This window comes from Lactuca serriola, chromosome 8, assembly GCF_051521515.1.
Source record: "Lactuca serriola cultivar US96UC23 chromosome 8, Lser_US96UC23_V15, whole genome shotgun sequence".
Classification (NCBI taxonomy): Eukaryota; Viridiplantae; Streptophyta; class Magnoliopsida; order Asterales; family Asteraceae; genus Lactuca; species Lactuca serriola.
In genome coordinates, this window is record NC_136415.1 from 293,883,783 (window position 1) to 293,897,571 (window position 13,789).

Below are 13,789 nucleotides of genomic sequence, written 5' to 3' on the forward strand. Positions count from 1 at the left end.
AAGATGGAGTAGAAATTCAATATGTCTACAAGAGAAGAGAACCTTAGATAAGTACCCGAAGAAAGCCAACGCCTGTTCCAGTCAGGGATAAGAGGTGGACAGAGGGAGCCAATGCATGGAACCCGAGAAGTGTCTTTTCCCCCTTATCGTCATGCTAATAAATCCATAAAATAATACAATTTAGTGAGTTAGTGATTACACTACTCACACTATGTTTTAGGCAAATCGTCTTTCCCGTCGCGATTAAATACGAATAGATCGGATCTCAAAACCTCGATTGAGAGTGTTGAGCCATAAGTTTTCATGAGCCTTTTCTCCTATGATCTTCGTTCCGAACTTCTCTCAGGTCTTTTCAAAGCTGGAGAGTGAACCTCTCCAATTTAAAGATAACTTAGTTGGAATAAGCCCCGATTTATGGCCTTCCGATACACTTACTCCTACCCAGTTACCTAGACTGCATCATAGGGATGTAGGTCGACGCTCAGATAACCATCAATCAAGGAACGGGAAAATTTATGCCTATCATAGTAAAGAAAGTTACGTCTAGGGTTAACTATCGTCTCTCATCAGCTTGTGTTCCTTTTCGTGTAGGAAAAACCATGCCTCCGAAGAAGTGTAACCAACCTGTTAGTAAGACACCGGTCCTTCAATTCGATGAATCTACGTTCTAAGCTGCAGTTTCAGTAGCCGTAGCAGCTGTCACGCCTCACCTGAACGCTAACAATGCCAATGTTAGCAAGAGCCCTATCGGGAATCCCGATCAAAGCAATGGACAACAGCAACCAGCACCGGTGTGTAAAGCCACCCAAGAAACCCAACCAAATCCACTGAAAAGAAAAATTAAGAACAAGGAGGGGAGTACCTCGACTCAAGGACCTTCCGAAGGGCAACGAGCTGAAGTGATCAATGCCTCTGTCAACCCTTCCGTCTCGACTCCAAGAAGGCCATACCTAGGAAACCTCCCCCGCTGCAGCAAGTGTAACTACCATCATCATGGTATCTGTCGGGAACTCTCTTGCGTTAGGTGCAACATGAAGGGGCATACCGCTCGCTTCTATAGAACCCCGGTTGAATTCATTACATCAACCACCAATGTGGGGACCAGTTGTCACACCCCGAAACCAAAGGCGGAAACGTTCCGGGGCGGAGGTGACTTCATGTTAAGTATCACAACCAATGTACATAGTAAGCGAAGTAAACATAACCATTACATTACATAGAAGTGTTTACATTTGTTTGAAAGTAAAGTGATACAGTCTTATACGTATACATCATATGAACAAAAGCTAAGACGAGTCTTCTATACGCTCCATCTTCTCCAAAAGATTACTGGGTACCTGTCTAATGTGAACCTGAGAATACAAGCAGTTTGAAAATCAGCATAAAGCTGGTGAGTTCATAAGATGTTTGTTTATGTAAAAAGAACATGTTTCCTTTGGTTTTCTGAAAAGTTGTTATCCAAGAAAATTCCATATTTTCTTATAAAGACAGTTTAGTTAGAACATCTAAATTTCCGTTTGGTACAACAGTAGATAGTTTAATACGTACAACTATAGATTGAAAACCCCTGGGAATACCATCCAGTACAACAGTAGGTAGTTTTAATACATAAAACTATAGATTAAAGGAAGATATAGAATCCATGAATAAACTTATATTTTAATACATATTGTGAGTCGTATAACCATGCTAATGTGACCCGAGACCTCCTTGACGTTCTTCAGGCGTCGGACGATATCCATAATTTGTCACCCCAGGCGTTCCCGCCTAACTGTAGCTAACAGTTAAGGTGTGGGATTGTCAGTCCCGAATAGATCTACTCACAAATTCCACGCTCTCCCTCCAGGAGACTCTGGTTATACTTCCGGGGAGGATTTACTGATAACTCGAAGGGTATAATGAAGATTAATCTCACAAGCTAGTATTAAATTATTCACTGTGTACTCTGTCGTTATCGAATGTCATATTCGTTTCGAAACATAATAGAGTATAAATAATTGAATATAAAGAAACTATCCGACATAATACTCCACATTAAATAGAGATCAACTGAATCAGACATAGTTTATCTATTGCCATTGCATGAAATCCGAATTCATAAAACGAGAATTGAAGACCCCAAATTATTCCCATAATAATTTGATTGGTTTGATTGTTTCCTTTACTGTAATTGAAATCCATGTAGTTATATTCGATAAAACATCCCTTATGCTCCGCATAATACATAAGAGGTAAAGATATCTAAAAGTTTGCCAGATATTTATAGAATTACATTAGTTTTAAGTTTCGAAAACATTTATAATTTGCTTGTATTCCCCCCCTGAAGACATTGAAAAACACGAAAAAAGGCATAGGGGTATGAACTCACCAGTCAAGAAACGTGTCGGTTTGGATGCTAAACGTCAGATTGGGGCTTGAGTACACGCAAGGTTCCTATGTAATATGACGAGATACATAATTGTATCTAATTAGACCTTGAACTACCAAATAAGTAAGACAATATACTCCAAAACGCGAAAACACTCTATTTCAAGTGTTAGGAGTGATCCGGGTAGCATCTAAGGGTGTGTATGGCCTAAATAAGACTATGTCCCCATGATTTTACGGCCGTAAACTCATGGGTGGTGTGCTTTTGGATGTTTAAAGGTCTTACAATGCACAAAGGAAGGTTCTAGGGTTGATTCCATGGTTTAGGAATTGATCGGGACTTGAATTGACCTTGGAAAAGGAGTTTATGGTTCTTGAATGGAACTTAAGGAGTTTACTACCGTAAACACATGAGTTTACGGCAATAAACTCATGTTTGTCCATGAATCATGTGCTTTGGTGGTTGTAGGTTAAGCATATAAGGTTCTAAACCCAAATCTAAGTCATATAAGGTGTTAAGGGCACTTAAACACCATATTGAAGGTGTTTACAGTTTTGGGAGACCTTCCCAAACCGTAAACTCAAGTGTGACACATTTGAACATGTTTTGGTGCATCTCATAAAAGAATATAAGGTTCTAGGCACTCATGGAAGCTTTTGGAGGGGTTTAAGGGGCAATCTAACACCTTAAAAGGTGTTTATGGTCTATGAATGAGGGTTTACGGTCCAAGCATGTTCTTGGACCGTAAATTCATGTTTACTACCCAAATCATGTGATTTGGTGTTCAAATCTTGTGCATGCAAGTCCTTAAGCCATATCTAAGCACTAGAAGGGACTTGGAAGGGTTTTGGGGCTTCAAAACCCCTTTAAGAGAGTTTACGGTTTTGGGAGATGTTCCCAAACTGTAAACACTTGTTCTTGAGTGTTTTGGGTAGATTAAACATAGATTTTCAAGCTAAACAAGCTTAGAAACATGCTAGAATAGATTTCTTACCACTTTGAAGCTTGAAAGGGATGTTCTTGGCTAAAGTTTGAGTTTAGAGAGAGAAAGTAGAGAGAGAAAGGTGTGAGGTGGTGGAAAAGTTCAAATGAAGTCTTCTCAACTTTATATATCGTTTGAGTTTGAGACCCGATGGAAATCTACCTGATACCGACGTTAAACGGGGTTTAAAAATTTTACCCGATTAATTTGCCGTAATTACGACTTAGCCGTAACTAAAATTTTCCAAATAAATAACGAGGGTCTTTTTACGCGTTTCTAATGGGTTTGGACACTCATGAGGTCATAATAAAAGTCCCCACTTTAATTAATTTAAACCAAAAGTTAACGGAAAAATTGGAATACGAACGGTTTTATTTACGTGAACGGTTTATAGTGACGGAATAAATTACGGGTTGTCACACCAGTCCAGTATGCCACCTATGCGATGAAATTGGGCACTTCAAGAGGGACTGCCCAACGAAAAGAAATGACAAGGGCGCAGGAGGATTTTAACCCTAATGCCTAAGGGAACATCAAAGAACCCGGTAGAATTTTGGTGCCTCTCTCGATCCTGAGTAACTAACCTAAAACTTTAAATAATCAATTCTAATTGTAATTACTCCCTTGTTAAGGTGAAAGTTGCAGCACGATTGAAAAACATAAAAACCCATTGGGTAAAGCTATGATGGCTTGGTATATACATTAAGGCCATTTATAATTTAGATTGATAGACCTCGAGTGAGTGATGCTGCCTTATCTCCTGTTCCTCGTTTGGTTGTGGATTTAGGGCGGAGTCACTCAGTCAACAGTCCTTTTAATCTTAATTATACATGACTAGTGTATACTAGGCGATTATAGAGAGGCCTCGTGAGAAATCCATTCATGAAAAGTACATTATTCCGAAACATTAAGACCCCCTAGAGTTCCGCGTCAATTCCAGCGGTCCAAGTATCCGTGATAGTGATACCATGGACGAAACCCGAGACGCTAAGAGCTTGTGTGCCCTGTTCAGCACATGGTCCTATCGATCTCCATTCCATATCATGTCGATGTTTGTTAAATTCGACACTGCCATCAATCATGGTTCGACTTGGTGCGAGCACGTGAGAATTCCTAGTGCTGTGTAAAGAGAACTTTCACCATAGCCTATTCATCAAATAAAGGCTCTTCCAAACCTAATAAGAAAACCTAATGCGAACCGTCAGTCGTCTCTCTTATCCAAACCCTCTGAAGTAACCAGGAGAAGGGTACCACACGTTGTTAACCAACCCCCCCCCTAGACATCAGAACCAGGAGCGAAAGGCACCGTAGATTCTTTGGAAGACAACAACTGCCTGAAACCTACTCAATAGATCCCTCAGAAAGGCCATCCAGACTGCACAATCAGGTTCGTGAATTAAGAGAAAGAACTCATGGGATTAACTTACTACTACTGCGTATATGCATTATAGTGGTATATAATTTAGATCAATAAGATTTAAGATGTGTGCTTCCTCCCTACTCCCTGTTCCTCGTTTGGTTGTGGGTCTGCGTGGGGCCACACATCTGAACATCCCGTCAAATCTCAGTTATATACGAATTGCATACACCGAGTATTAGTGATTAAGCCGAGTATGAGGTCGACCACGAACCTTATAATAAGACCCTTCATCTTGTCCCATAGAAAAGGAGCTAGAGTCAAGAAAACCACTGTGGGTTGTCATCCCGGTTAAGCCAACATAGTAGCTAACACCCTCGGTTAGGAAAAGTAACTTAAGTCGTAAGAATCAAAACATTGACTACGACCATCCATTTACGCTTAATGCCACGAATTAAGCATCTCAGCAGAGATCCCAAGAACCTGGAAGCTATGGCAGGTTAAACTCTGAGAAGACTGGATGAGGAAATTAGAAGTTCCGAGTGACGGAACCCTATACTCTCTAGATTTGATCTAGATCGAGGAAACTCAGAAACACCAGAAGAGTAGTTGCAAGTAATACTCGCACTACTCAGGCACTTCGTCCATTCCGTTACAGACGAGTAGTGCCTAGGACCCACCCCCGCCCCATGCGAGAAAAGTCACCGTCACACTATAGACGATCTACTGCATTCATCGAAGTGAATACTAGAATGCTAAGAACCACAGGACCACCTCGGCAACCAAGAATACTTGAATAAAGTAAAATGGTATGTTGCGTTAAACCTTATAACCTAGATCATAAAGAGATTATAGACTCGACACCAGTCTAGGTGTTAGTCGATGGGTTGTACAAGAACACGCGCTTCCTACAAACTGGAGGGAGCCAACTCAATTGAGAACGGGGCATGCCTTAGAGATTAGTTGGGCTATTAGGTGTTCCAAAGAATATTATCTTAAAAGAAATAGTATAACCACCTCCTGAAATAGTCTAACACTTCAGAAAATCTCTAAGGACTAAGTTAGCCCTGATCAGAGACTGCTATGCATGAAACAACAAAGCGAGTAAGAGTATAATTCATTCCGATTAGGGATTATGATGTGAAAGCATCTATCAGATGATAATAAAAATTTAAATTTCCTAAGCATAGTCTGGTAAAAACCCCTATCACACCGACCTTGAGAGTTTCCATTAGAAACATCTCAAGAGTCAGAAGTCCAGGTCCATTTTTGCACTAGGTGGAGATAGATGCCCATAGCCAATAGTTGCCAACATATAACCAATACATCCGACGATCCAGAAAACCTCCGAAAGCCAATCAGTAGGAAATGTGAATCCGAAAACGACCTGATCCTTCTAAGAACCAACTCGGAGAACCACACTCCCAGTGTGAAAGAACTTTTGGAACTTCTGAATGGCGATCGCGCCAAGTGATGATCTAACCATGGAAGTACATTATGTTCTAAGTACTGAAAAGCTCTATCTTCCCAAGAGCTTAGGACTATCTGAGATTCTTGATAAGAATTGGCCCAACCCCCATCGGACCACGACTTCTGTTGGAATTCCATAAATTCCACCCGAACCTATCCCCGTCTTAGACTAGAAAAAGTGCTTGTCCGACGTGACTCTCGAAATCCCACTCGTCAAGATCGAAATCAATGAGAGCCCAACTTCGTAGAAGAACCTATAGGGATCAGGGACCGAGAGGTCAAGCGACCGAAACAAATCCGCATCGCGTTATTAAAGGTTCGCTGGAACGCCAAGCGCAGACCTAAATTCATCTAGGAGCGAGGAGACCTGTTGAGTCTAAAGCATCCTTATCTTTTGATTCACTCAATTGCATCTGTGTGTGTGCTTGAACTCTAATTTCAGGACGAAATTCCCTCTAACGGGGGGATGATGTGACAACCCGAAATTTTCATTGTATAAACTCCGCAATCAAGCACATCAAAAATTTGCCAAATTCATCTCAAAACATTTTGGCCGGATTAAAATCCGTTTGAGTATTTTATTTTAATTTTTTGTTAAACGAACAATTAAATGGAAGTGTCCGTTCGGAGTGTTATGTAGCAAATAACCATTTAACACCTTAACTAGGTGTTTACGGCCAAACAAGGGAGTTTGGACCGTAAACCCCCTTTGGCATGGACTCATACATAAAGCATGAGTTTACCCACCATTTCCCATTTTTCACTTCCAACTTCAAGAACACCCAAGAAACTCTCTCAAGTATCATATCACATTTCCATTAAATCCGCCAAAATGTAAGTGTTTTTCTTCCTAGATTCATTCATATAACACCTTATCTAGTGTTTATACTCGATTTCATCCATGGAAATCTTCTCTTTTCTTAGATCTTCAAGTGTTCATCAAGAACACTAAGAACACCAAGAACACAAACTAGTGTTCTTGGCCAAAATCGATCATTCAAGCTCCTAGATCGTAAGTACACTTGCCCTAGCTTCTTATGTGCTTAATATGAACTTGTTTACACTCGAAAATAATCAAAATCCCCATGTTTATATGTGTTTACGGTTTGGGGAGACCTCCTAAAACCGTAAACACCTTCAAAGGGTGTTTAAGTGCCCTTAACACCTTCTATGGCTCGTATAAGTGACTAGAACCTTGCATGCCTAAGATAGAACCACCAAAAACACGAAAGGAATGGGCAAACATGAGTTCACGGCCGTAAAACCATGTGTTTACGACCGTAAACTCCCAAGGAGTGGTCCAAGGACCGTAAACTCCAAAGAAGGTCATTTTGAGCCCTAGTCATTTTCTAATCCCTTGATTCGAGTCTAGCATAATTCCTTGAGTGGTATAAGACCTTTGAACACCCAATGGCACCACTTCCATGAGTTTACGGCCGTAAAATCATGGGGTAAGTGGTCTAGAAACCGTAAACATCCCTAAGGGCCACCATTTGAGGAGTAAACTCCAATGTGAGGCCATACTCTCTTTATATGCAACCCTTGGTACTCCTAACACTTGTAGCAAAGTGTTTTCATGGTTTAGGATGTCCTTACTTGCATAATTAGTTGTTAAATGACTAAATGATACTTAAATGTATCATTACATGTTAAATAGGATTTGCGTCTAGGTTCAAGTCCTCACTTGACACTTAGCATCCTATACCGTCCGTTCATCCGAGTCACCCACGTCAGGTGAGTTCATACCCCTTAATCAACCTTTTTAAATGATTTTAAATGCTTTTATGGGGGATACAAGTTGAACTATAGGGTTATTATATCAATCACATGTGATTAATAACTGTATAGTAAATAGATTTATGCATGTTAAACTGTTTTATCCAGCTAAAGGTTTTCAAAGCTTGTTTTATAAACTGACATCAAGTCATAAATCCTTATTTATAAGTTTTTCCAAAGGTTTTACCAAAAATTCTTTTTATACTCTTGTATTTTTAAATGCATGGCTGTATATGTATAGTTATATAAGTAATGTTTAAAGGACTTAGGAAGGCTAACTCGCTTTAATTCCTTTTCCTTGTTTAGATGTGGCTTTGGGGTATCGGTTATCCGTCCGAAGGTCGTTTAAATTGTAGTTATATATCATGTATACATATGTAGTCATAAAGGTTCCATCAGCCAGATCATCATCCTTTGGGTAGCAAAGGCATCTAGATAACTTCTCAAGTAAACTATAATAGGTATAGTTTAGAAACCAACCATAACATTCATGAAAGAGAACTTAGTTATAACTTTATTCTAAACGCTTATACTTTTTAATAAAGAGAAAGGTTATAGAATTTGAAGCACGAGATACATCCTCATGACACGGATTCCACCGTTGTCAAGTTGGTAACCAGAGTCTACTGGAGGGAGGGCGGGCATTGTGTGTACAGATCTATACGGGACAGACACTCCCACATCCTGACTGCTAGCTACAGTCCCGGCCGACCAAGCCAAGGGGTGACAAATGTCACATTCATTCCGACGCCAACAAGTCGTCAAGTATTCGATTGTCAATCAATATGGTTACAAGTATCTTAGAGTTACCTTATAATTCATGGCTTTAAGGTAATAAGTATTATCATAGTATTTTCTATATATGAAACCATCATAACCTATTTTCCTAGTTATATACCAGGTCACATTATAAACCTTTAAACCAACCCGCATAGGATTAAAGACTAGTTTAGACTCTCTGAGGCGTGTTGTTCATTCAATACCATCCTGGAGTCTGTATTTTATTCTTTTAAACCCTTCGAGGCATGTTGTCCATTCAACACCACCCTGGAGTCTGTATTTGATCCTTTTAGACTTTGCGAGGCGTGTTGTTCACTCAATACCATCCTGGAGTCTGTATTTTATTCTTTTAAACCCTCCGAGGCGTGTTGCCCATTCAACACCACCCTGGGGTCTGTATTTGATCCTTTTAGACTTTGCGAGGCGTATTGTTCATTCAATACCATCCTGGAGTCTGTATTTTATTCTTTAAACCCTCCGAGGCGTGTTGTCCATTCAACACCACCCTGGGGTCTATATTTGATCCCTTTAGACTTTGCGAGGCATGTTGTTCATTTAATACCACCTATAGTCTGTATTTATTTACCCTTTTTAGACTTTACGAGGCGTCCCGCCTGGAGTCTATGTTTTGTTTACCTTTAGACTTTGCTAGGCGTGTTGTTCATTCAACACCACCTGGAGTCTGTATTTATTTACCCTTTTTAGACTTTACGAGGCGTCCCGCCTGGAGTCTATGTTTTGCTTACCTTTACACTTTTCTAGGCGTGTTGTTCATTCAATACTACTCGAAGTCTATGTTTTATTTACTTTTAGCCAACAACGTTACTGCTGAGGTAAAAATATTATTTTCCCTGTTACTTGTGATTATGATCTTCTCACATAATCTTTAAAGTATAAATCATATTTTGATAATGATAGTACCTTTAAGGGGAAAATGTTTCTTAAACATAAAACAACTAGGTCTTGGTAGAAGACTACTTTTATTAGAAAATATAGGATTTTGTGGAAAGGATTCTAATACTCTGTAAACTCAAATCACCATCATTGTGTGAGATTATTTTTGAAGTAAAACCTGTATTTATACCAATGTCATTCAATACTTTTGAACTCACCAGCATTTAAAAATGCTGATACTCGCTTTCAAAATAACTTGTATTCTTAGGTCATCGGTAGACAGGTACACTTCGGTAGCTTTCGCGAAGACAGCCTTGTACCGAGCTGCATTATATGTTATTTTCTGTATTTTACTCTTGCTGTTGTTGCTAAATGTAACCTATGTAAAATTATTACTATTAATGCAATGGTTATTGTACTTTGATTACTATACTGCATATGTTGTGATACTTGACATGACGTTATCCACCCCAGAACGTTTCCGCCATTCTCGGTTTTGGGGTGTGACAATCAATCACCATAATATGCAAGTAATATGTCAAAGGTTTTGTGTATATTGATATTGATATGAATGCACAAAGAAAACCCTTTTCTAGGAAAAGTTTACATCAAAAGCTAACCTAATGATTATTTATAGGGAACATAAAATATTTACCAAAAATATAAAACCCTAAAAAGGCTTCCCTAAATAACCAAAAATGCCAAATCAGTTCCAATATCTCAAAATACTAAACAATCTCCCCCTAGATGTTGAAACTGATGAAGATCACGATTTCCGATCTTCTTGGCATTTCTCCCCCTAGATTGTGAGATTCATCAGTACATGTGGTCTTTAAAGCGAGAGAAACAAATATCATCTTCCCAATACGAACTCCCCCTTGAATCTTTAACAAATAGCATGGAGAGAATCCGAAAAGTTAAGAAGAATCACCAACAACCTACGCAATCTCATAGAGCAAGTCTGTGTAACCTACTTTGTCATAAGGAGCGAATTTGCCAAAATGGATCTTCGAAACCCATCAGATTTGATGAAATAAATCCTTTTAGAATATTCGCAATTCTCAAAAATTAAAACTGGTAAAATAACAAAAATTAATTTTGTATTTTTCAATTTTTATAATTTAGACAAAAATAATAAAATAAGAAGCAATTATTTAGAAGGGTTTGAAAAGAATAAGACCAAGAAAAAGGATTAGAAATGAAAATATTATGGAAAGAAGGGTTAAAATGGTAAAATCCCAAAAATTGTAAATAATTTATAAGCTAGGATAGAATTTGTTAAGATTGGAAAGAATAGGGACGAAAATGTAAACCGGAGAAATCCCGTTCTTTGACTTCTGAAAGTCAAAATCAGTCTTCCGATCAAATCTTCAATACCTAACACCAATTGATTCATATTTCAAACCTTCAATTACCGAACGTGATTGCGAATTCCGATATCGGTCTTCAGTGATTACGAAATCAAGTTCTGAAACCTATAACTTCCGATTTCTGCTTTAGAAGCAATTTCCGATTCCGAGTCTACAACTGTACTGGATTCCGATTGGCAATAGTTCCGACGAACGAATTCCGATTGATGATTTATTCCGATTTTGGAATTCCGAAATCAATTTCAGATTTACCGTTCAAATTCGATTTCAGTGAGTTTAAATCCGATTTCTGTTTTAGAATCCAATTCCGACTGTAAATTCCGATTTTAATTTTGAGGCTTGAAATTCCGATTGACAAGTTTCTGATTTCAGAACTCCGAATGATTCCGAAGCTCTGAAGATGAAAGTAACATTCGAGTGGTGATTTTGATGTTAGACTCCGATCAAGATATATCGATTCCAATACAGTCACAAACGAATTCTGATTTTGACCATCAATTCCAAATTTTGACCACAAAATCCGAAAATATCCCTTAAATTTCAATAAACTAAGGGGTTGTTTGGTAGCCTCTTAATTGTAAAATTAAGAGGCAACCTTTTAATTTTTCAGATTCATGTGTTTGGTTACCTATTAATAAAAACCTCTTAATCTTTTAGAAGCCTCTTAAACTTTCAGACTTGAATGGGTATCTGAATAAAAAGAAGAGATGCTCATTCCTCTTTTGCCCTCGTTTCATAAAACACACACCTACCTTTCTCGATCATCTATTTGGTCTTCACCCTCTTCCGACCAACTTCAGCGCCTCCCATCTCCTCCCATCGTCGACCTCGCACAGCATTGTCGCACCCATCGTTGCCTCGCCAAGTTACGACCACCGACGCCAAGCTCTTTGACAGCGCCGGCAAGACCCAACCACCATCTGGAAAAGAAGAAACCCAGGTGACTTTATCTATAACATACGACTCTTTTCATTTGAATTTAAAGTTTTTGAGTAATTGGTCAGTCGACTATTTTCATTTGAATTTCAAGCTTCTGGGTCATTTTCTTCCCTGTGATTCGTCTTCTTGATAGCCATGCCAGAGTCGACATGTCTCCTGCATTTTCTACCTTAACCCAACAGCCATGTAAGTCTCGATTAATTTCTTGTAGTACCAAGTGTTTGTCAAAGTGCTCCAGTGAGTTGTATTTTACTGAATATTTTGTGAACTTTTTTGGGTAATCGACATATTTCTTATTGTAGAATGTTAGGAGTGAGTTATTGACTACAAAGTGTTTGTAGAAATGCTCCAATGAGTTGAACTTCACTAAAGCATACTCTCAACAGTTTTCTTACACTCAATTGGAGTGTTTTTTTAATCTGAAATGATAAATCTGGTAAAATTACTTGTTTACAGAAGAACCATGTACATGTTCTTGGAGATTCAATCTCTTTTGGGAGGTTCACATCAGAGTTTGTTTGATTTTGTATGAAATCATTAGTTCATTTGATTTTGTATTGATTGTTGTGGTTAATTTTTTGTTGATATGAAAGTGATAGAATGATTGGTTGTTTCTTAAGTGTGCAGGCAATAGAAATTCAAAGATATTCGGGTTCAAGAAAAACGGGTTCAGCGGGAAGGACATGGATGCGCTTTATGGGCAATGTTGGATAGAGATAACATCACAAAGGTAGCCACAATAGTTTATTTCTTAACCAAGAATGCATTCATTCATTTTCTCAATGGTTTTCCAAATATGGAGTTTCTTCATTTGATGATTATTGAAGTACCTTAATTCAATCCATGTTCCTCCATCTAATCTACATCGTAACAGTTAGCATCTTCTTTAATTGATCGACAATAGATAGTTTTATTGATTATGCATCTGTCACTTGGTGATGATTGATTTTATAGCTTGTTTTTGTAAGGGTTAAATGTAAGAAATAACAATGTATTTTTTTTGCTTTCTTTATTATAGCATCATACTTTTGCCTCTTCGGGTTAGAGCATTGTATTTTAAAAAAATATATTTAATTATGGATGATTAACTTTGATTTTGTATGACGTTTATATATACATATTATTGAAGGCTTTGATTCGTTTATTTTATAAAAATAAACATTGTATTCTTTAAAAAATAATAAAGAGGGTAAAATGGTAATTTTTATAATTCAGCAAAGAAATTCAGAGGTTTCAACCAAACAACATATTAATAATTCAGATCTTAAAAATTCAGACCCTCTTAGAAATTCAGACCTCTTAAAAATTCAGATCTTAAAAATTCAGATCCTGCCAAACAGCCCCTAACCCCTTTTTGCCAATAATTTCGAATTTAAACCTTTATTTCTTCAAAGTTCCGAAATTAGCCCCTTTTAAAAGTACATTTGACAGCTAGTATCCACTGTTTACTGCAAACATGTCAGATTTTACCCCTTTTTGCAGAAAATGTCATTTTTCAGCCAATCTTTTTCAACTTTTCAGCTTTTTGTTATTTCCAACCATTAAAAATCAATAAAAATTGATTTCTTCAACAAAATTTCATCATTTTGACTGAATTTTCATCAGCTTTTGTTCCCTTTTTTTAACTAAACTTTTATGAAACTTTTGGGACCTATTTTAGATTTAAAATTGAAGTTGGTTTCTTGCACACCCATTTCTTTGAAGAAAAAATGATCATCTTTTGAGAACAATATCCGTTTTTTTTTGTTAGAAAACAAAAATTTCCAAAAATCTCATTGACCCAACCATGAACCTTTTTCTCTTTTCTCCATCTTCTAACATTTTCATCTAAAAAAAAATGAGAATAGAGTTTT

At 37.8% G+C, this 13,789-nt stretch overlaps 1 long non-coding RNA gene across 1 annotated transcript; it reads left to right on the forward strand.

Moving 5' to 3' along the window:
• Nucleotides 1–11,027: 11,027 nt before the first annotated feature.
• Nucleotides 11,028–12,973, forward strand: LOC145069453 (uncharacterized). Its single transcript, XR_013689500.1, has 3 exons — nucleotides 11,028–11,267; nucleotides 11,370–12,122; nucleotides 12,557–12,973. It is a non-coding gene; the product is annotated as an uncharacterized LOC145069453 (long non-coding RNA).
• The last annotated feature ends 816 nt before the right edge of the window (nucleotides 12,974–13,789 follow it).